Raw genomic sequence first — 6,863 nt, forward strand, 5'->3', positions numbered from 1 at the left:
GGTAATCGTCGATAGATTAACCAAATCCGCACACTTCTTACCAATCAAAGAGACAGACAAGATGGAGAAGCTAACAAGAACTTACCTCAAAGAAATCGTTAGACTGCATGGTGTTCCAATATCTATTATTTCTGACTGAGATAGTAGATTCACTTCTCGTTTCTGGCAGTCTTTACAAAAGTCTTTGGGAACTAGGCGGGACATGAGTACAGCCTACCATCTACAAACAGACGGACAAAGTGAGAGAACAATTCAAACTTTAGAAGATATGTTGCGAGCTTACATGATAGACTTTGGTAAAGCATGGGATACTCATTTACCCCTTGTCGAATTCTCTTGCAACAATAGTTATCACACTAGCATAAAGGCTGCTCCTTTCGAATCTCTCTATGGCCGCAAGTGCAGATCACCTCTGTGTTGGGCTGAAGTGGGTGACACGCAGCTAGCTAGAAGTCAAGTTCCCGACAGTACTCTCACTGGTCCGGAAATCATTCGCGAAACCACAGAGAAAATCGTACAAATCCGGGAGCGACTTAAAGCTTCCAGAGATAGACAGAAAAGTTATGCTGACAAAAGAAGAAAACCTTTGGAGTTCCAGGTTGGTGACCGCGTCATGTTAAAGGTCTCACCCTGGAAGGGCATGATACGCTTTGGAAAGCGTGACAAGTTGAATCCAAGGTACATAGGACCATTCGAGATTCTCGCTAGAATCGGTCCAGTAGCTTACAAACTCCGGCTACCTCAAGAACTAAGTAACATATATCCTGTTTTCCACGTCTCAAACTTGAAAAAGTGTTTGTCCGACGAGACTCTTGTTATCCCACTCGACGAAATCGATATCGACGAGAGCCTCAACTTCGTGGAAGAACCGGTAGAAATCATGGACCGAGAGGTCAAGCAAACAAAGCAAAGCCGTATTCCTATAGTTAAGGTTCGTTGGAATGCCAAGCGGGGACCTGAATTCACTTGGAAACGCGAGGATCAAATGAAACTGAAATATCCTCATCTTTTCGCTTAGTGGTTTGTAATTGCTTAATTGCTTAAAACTTTAATTTCGGGACGAAATTCTCTCTAACGGGGGGATAATGTAACATCCCGTTATTTTCTCTTTGTAAAGTCAATTTTAGTCAACCAAAGTCAAACAAAGGTCAAATAAAGACCTTTTTATTGTTTGGGTTTTTAATTTAGGTTATGATAATAACCTTTATATGCTAAAGTCCTTAAAACATCTATAGTTGAATTTAGAAGGAAAGGGCTTAAAAACCGAGAAACTTCGCATCCTTTTCTTTGCTTCGGACCGCAAACACTTCGGGCCGCAAAAAGTTTACGGTCGTACACTCCTCGGACCGTAAACTTCTCGCAATCATAAACGAGGCTTCGACCGTAAACGTCTTGCCGACTTCGGACCGTAAACTCCTCGGTCGTAAACCCTCGCACATATATATAGAATTCCTTCATTTTTCACCATTTCTCACACTTTTACCTCAAGAAACCCAATTCTCTCTCAACTATCATCAAGATTTACACCTTGATCTTCAAATAAGTAAGTGTTTCTACCATTCATTAGTTGATACCTTGCTTATTCTAGTGAAATCCTATGATTTCATCCAGGAAATCATCTGTTTTGACAAGATCTTCAAGAACACCAAGAACACATACTAGTTCTGTAGACCGTGAACACCTCATTCAAGCTTCAAAACATAAGTATCCATCTGAATACTAGTTATTCTATAGAAACTCATAACATACACCCTTGAAAACAACCATTTTCCAAGAACATAAGAGTTTACGGCCATGAGCATCTCCCTTGGCCGTAAACTCAAGATCTTCTTAGGCCGTGAACATCATTGGCTGTAAACTCCATGGCCGTGAACACCTTGCGTGGCTATAAACCCCTTTAGAACAATCACATGTGATTGTAACACTTAAATTCAAGTGTTTCCTAGTCCCTAAAGTGGTTTCCTATCATAATTAGTTGTTATATACACTAATTATATCCATGTATGTGATAATATGCTTAATAGGATCCGTTGTGTTCAAGACTTCACTTGACACTTAGCATCCTACACTGATCTTACATTTTAATAACTTACAACAGGTGAGTTCATACCCCCGTATTTTCATAATTTTTACTATTTTAAGGGGGGAATACAAGTCTAACACAAAGTTTTTGTGTTATAAACAAGTGATTTCAAATATCTTATCAAAATGGATTTCAGTTATCATCAAATCAAATTGTTTTCAATGTTTGTTTCAAAATGACATCAAGTCAACAAAATGAATTTCAAAATATCAAACTTCTTTTAAATGTTTTTATAAACTTATATTTCTCCCAAAAATCATACTAGTATACATATATTTATATAAATAAGATTTAAAAGGCTTAGGACTGATAACCCACTTTGGTTCCTTTTCCTTGTTTGGATGTGGGATTACAAGTATCAGTTATTTATCCGAGTGTCATTTAAATTTTACTTATATATATTTGTATATGTATAAAAGTATATAAGTTAGTTCGTTAAGTTCAATTACCCTTTGTAACATGTTGAGCAAAGGGTTACATTTATGAAAACACGGTATCAATTCAGATGGTACATATAAATTATAATAGGTATAATTTATGTTTCAAAGAACATTAATTCACAATTCAAGAATACTAAAGTACAATGTTTTACAAGAACGAAGGTTTGATTCAAAACTATTCAAGGGTATACATTCTTTCAAATACATGTTAAGAATACTAATTCAATAACATACTATCAATTATTTATTTCAGGATGATTGGGTTTTCATAACTATTATACATGTAACGTTTATATGCTTTTATGAGACAAGTAGTTCAGGTTGTTTAATTCATTTTAAACAACATAGTTAAAGTCCTGACATTATAACCAGAATATCCAGCGGGGGATCGAAACAATGTATGTATAGATCTATATTGGGATTGACAACCCCGCACTCGGACTGCTAGATACAGTCAGACATACACGTCTGTGAGTGACAAATTGTTATCAACAGTTTTCAGCGCATTCATAGTGTTGGGTCAGGCCATCTAGTCAGTATGGTTATAATAACTCATAAAAGATATTAACAATATGTTAGTGTATAATTAACTAAACTTATGTACACTTTCAAGTACCAAGTTTACAAGATACAACTTACAGTATTACATTACAGTTTACAATAACAGTTGATGAATTCAGACATACTATCAGATATAAGTTTACAAAAGGATTACAAATACAGAATATTGGTTTACAAACAGAACACTTTTATGTAACTAAAACTACTTTTCATATACAGCAGAAAATATAGGATTTTCTTGAAACAATTTAATATTCAAGAAAACAGAAGACATTCCTTCAAAAACATAAATACTTATGCACTCAACTTTATGTTGATACTCTCTTTTCAAATTACTTGTATTCTCAGGGAACCAGTAGACAGGTACACCCCGAGCTTTTGAGAAGATGGAGCTATTATGTCTTGTCTTCTTCTTTTGTACAACTATTTAGTTTCAGTATACAATGTTGAAACACATGTAAATATTTATATTTTTTTTTTAAATACAATGGTTGTTTGTACTCTGATTACTATAATGCATGTGTTGTGATACTACAAATGAAGTCCTCCACCTCCGGACGTTTCCGCCGTCTGGTTTGGGGGTGTGACAAGTTGTAATTACGGAAAGGGCCCTAATTATGGATTATGATCTATTTAGTGATTGAGATTTATTTATTTGTGATTAGTGTGGGGATTTCCCATTTCAGGAGTTCGAGAGAGAAATTGGTTGTCTTCGGATCAAGGTAAGTTTCCTTCACTGTACTCGTAGGTCGAAGGCACCAATGTCTGCCCACCAGATTATGTGTGTAGGGTGATAGTTGTCCTTGTGACACTTACTGTTATGTCTGTATGTGCTTGTTGTCTATGTGACTTTTGCTGATATGATTATATGCTTAGCTGTAGGGGTGAAATAGTCTCGATACCGATTAAAATTGACCTACAGGGGGTGAAATAGACCCAGTACCGGTTGAAAGAGAATGAATGTGGTGAAATAGACTCGGTATCGGTTGAAAAAGACTGAAGGGGTGAAATAGACCCATGTTGAAAGAGACCGAATATTTTTTGAGTGTTATGTATGTATGATATATGGTATTTTGAAAAACTCAGTAAGCTTTGTGCTTACAGTTTATTTTTATGGTTTCAGGTACTTCCGTTTTCAAAAGGAAGAACCCGACTTGATCACACTGTATCGCTCGTAGTTTTATTCCACACTAAATGTTCACAAATTACTCTAATGTTTTGAGAATGCTTTGACTCTGATTGTCTTTTGGAACAATAATGAATAACTTTAACTTATTTAAAATGAAATTTTTACTTGGTATTTTTTCGGCGTTACAAGTTGGTATCTAAGCCTTGGTTTGAGAGATTCGGGCACACTTTCTGGCGTTACAAGTTGGTATCATTGTTCACAAATCCAAATTTGTTTTCTTAACGTGCACATTTTAACGATACAAGGATCGTTCCAAGTTAGTTTTGAAAAGACCAAAATTATAATTTACCCTATAACTTACTCTTGATTCTATCATTTTCTCTTCTATAATTATACAACGATGTCACGTCTATTAACTACTACAAAAATACATATTTTAGGGCTTTTATTTTTTTTCTTCTTACTACTGTACAGCATTTTAGATTTTACCAATTATCCTTTCTTTACCTCCATCGATCTGATAGAATCCGGCTGCGCCGCATGCCTCGGTCCCGGCACATCCAACAGCTTCTTGCTAGGTGCATCCAACGGCGACGCCCCTACCTTCACCGATAAAAACCACCGATTCACCCACTCCACCATCTCCGGGAAAAACGCCACCCAATACACCGTCGTTTGGATCCACTTCGGCTCCGACATGTACACATCTCCCCGACAACCACCATCAACAACAGCCATGGCAGACGCCGTGGCCAACTCAATCGGCACAATACTCATCTCCGCCTATCAAAAAATAGAAATTAATTCATCTCTAAATAAAAATTATATATATACATCGATCACTTACATCTCTCATGTCCTGATCAACTACCATCTCCCCGTCTTTATTCATGATTTTGCCTTGACTCATTTCCGATTCCGTCAACCCCGGAGTACGCGATTAGTCGCTTGCAATCATCGTCCAAAACGCTTGATAGTTTCGTCGATTAGTCGCTTGCAATCATCAATCTGGGAAACATCAGTCGGAATCGCGATGGCTTCCGGTGCACCGAGTAACTTGGCGGTTTCCGCAACATCACGGAGGCTCTGCTCTCTTCTAGCAGCCAGGACCAGATATGATCCTCTTCTGGCGTACTCATACGCGATATGCTTCATTTTGATGAACATAGAAGAACTTAATTTAACAATTTATAAACCCTAATTATCGCCGAAAGAGGAACTCAGAAATTTGAAGAACTTAATGTTAAATTCGAAGTAAACCGGATTATTTACGATTTACGAACCTCACCGATTCCTGAAGATGCTCCGACGATCAATACAACTTTTCCGGTGACATCTTCCTTAAAAATGAAACGATTGATATAGCATAAAACTTTGAAAACGCAATAAAGCGGAGTGAGGAAGAAGATTGCATGGAGGGTTACTATAGGAGCAATCAAATTGAGGAGTCTGTGAAGAAAATCCATGACTATTGGTATCAAAAATAGCAGGGAATAGTCTTATAGTCATGTAGAACAGTAGAAGCCAAGAAGAAAAGAGGAGGTGGCGAAATGCGCAAGTGGTCATTCTTCGCACTGTACACGTGGCGTCTAAAAGTCAACAAGAACACATCGGATGCATAACAGTCCAAATCCAAATTCGAGATCCAAAATAAAAAAAAAGGAAAATATCGGCTATAGACATTTTTTTTAGATTCAATTCCAAAATATACAAAAAATTGGATTTTCGGGTATAGACATGGATTCCGCGGAGGTAGCTCCGAGGAATCCACTGTAGCTCCGCGGAATGGTAAAATCGTAAATAAATCAAAGTATTAAAAAAACCCAAGATTCATTCCGCGGAGCTACCTCCGAGGAATGAACTCATTCCGCGAAGGTAGCTTCGATGAATGGATCTTTAGAAAAAAAAAATTCACATCAATTCTTCGGGGTTTATATTCATTCCCCAACTAATTTATCGGAGCTACCTCCGCGGAATGAGTTCATTCCTCGGAGGTTGCTCCGCGGAATGGATCTTGAGTTTTTTTTAATACCCTGATTTATTTACGATTTTGTCATTCCGCGGAGCTACAGTTGATTCCGCGAAATCCATGTCTATACCCGAAAATCCAATTTTTTGTGTCTATATTTTGGAATTCAACCCCAAAAAATGTCTATACCCGGTATTTTCCCAAAAAAACAAAAGGTCATGCTATAAGTACACCTTAATCAATTTAACCCCTTAACATCAATCTTATCAATCTTTTACTTTTTATTTTTGATTTGACATTATTTTCTTTCTTTTTCTTTTTCTTTTTTTTTTGTTTTTTTCCCTTTTTGTTTTTTTTGTTTTTTTTTCTTTTATTTTATATATTATTATTATTATTATTATTATTATTATAAATTCCGATAACCATATAAAATTAGGACAACTTTTTAAAATTCGGACATCATTATAAATCCGGACGACATTATAAAATTCGAACGACTATATAAAATTGAACAAAAGTAAAGTTTTTTTTCAATCTGCATAACGCATCACGCAAATATAATACCAAACCAATTAATATATCTATGATAAAAAAAGACAAACTTTGCTTTTATTCTGTTTTATATAATCGTTCGAATTTTATTATGTCGTCTAAATTTATAATGTCGTCAGAATTTTAAAA

The 6,863-nt window shown here is 36.2% G+C and overlaps 1 pseudogene; it reads right to left on the minus strand.

Annotated features, from left to right (window-relative positions):
* Window positions 1-4,705: 4,705 nt before the first annotated feature.
* LOC145105366 (11-beta-hydroxysteroid dehydrogenase 1A pseudogene) lies at window positions 4,706-5,123 on the minus strand (annotated as a pseudogene).
* Between the last annotated feature and the right edge of the window lie 1,740 nt (window positions 5,124-6,863).

This window comes from Lactuca virosa, chromosome 4 (assembly GCF_052849685.1).
Source record: "Lactuca virosa cultivar CGN04683 chromosome 4, Lactuca_virosa_CGN04683_v6, whole genome shotgun sequence".
In the NCBI taxonomy this organism is placed as follows: Eukaryota; Viridiplantae; Streptophyta; class Magnoliopsida; order Asterales; family Asteraceae; genus Lactuca; species Lactuca virosa.